The sequence below is a fragment of the Stegostoma tigrinum genome, unplaced genomic scaffold, assembly GCF_030684315.1.
Source record: "Stegostoma tigrinum isolate sSteTig4 unplaced genomic scaffold, sSteTig4.hap1 scaffold_185, whole genome shotgun sequence".
In the NCBI taxonomy this organism is placed as follows: domain Eukaryota; kingdom Metazoa; phylum Chordata; class Chondrichthyes; order Orectolobiformes; family Stegostomatidae; genus Stegostoma; species Stegostoma tigrinum.
Genome location: NW_026728125.1, coordinates 53,157 through 53,704, shown reverse-complemented (window position 1 = coordinate 53,704; position 548 = coordinate 53,157).

Below are 548 nucleotides of genomic sequence, written 5' to 3'. Positions count from 1 at the left end.
CCTGTCCCGCTGACAGCTGATTGCCACCGCAGCCCTGACCGCTCACAGGGACTGGCCCCCGCAGCCCTGACCCGCTCACAGGGACTGGCCCCCGCAGCCCTGACCCGCTCACAGGTACTGGCCCCCGCAGCCCTGACCCGCTCACAGGTACTGGCCCCCGCAGCCCTGACCCGCTCACCGGGACTGGCCCCCGCAGCCCTGACCCGCTCACAGGGACTGGCCCCCGCAGCCCTGTCCCGCTGACAGCTAATTGCCACCGCAGCCCTGACCCGCTCACAGGGACTGTCCCCCGCAGCCCTGACCCGCTCACAGGGACCGTCCCCCGCAGCCCTGACCCGCTGACAGGGATCTGGCCCCCGCAGCCCTAAACCGCTCACAGGGACTGGCCCCCGCAGCCCTGACCCGCTCACAGGGACTGGCCCCCGCAGCCCTCACCCGCTCACCGGGACACTCCCCTGCAGCCCTGTCCCGCTCACAGGGACTGGCCCCCGAAGCCCTGTACCGCTCACAGGGACTGTCCCCCGCAGCCCTGTCCCGCTCACAGGGAC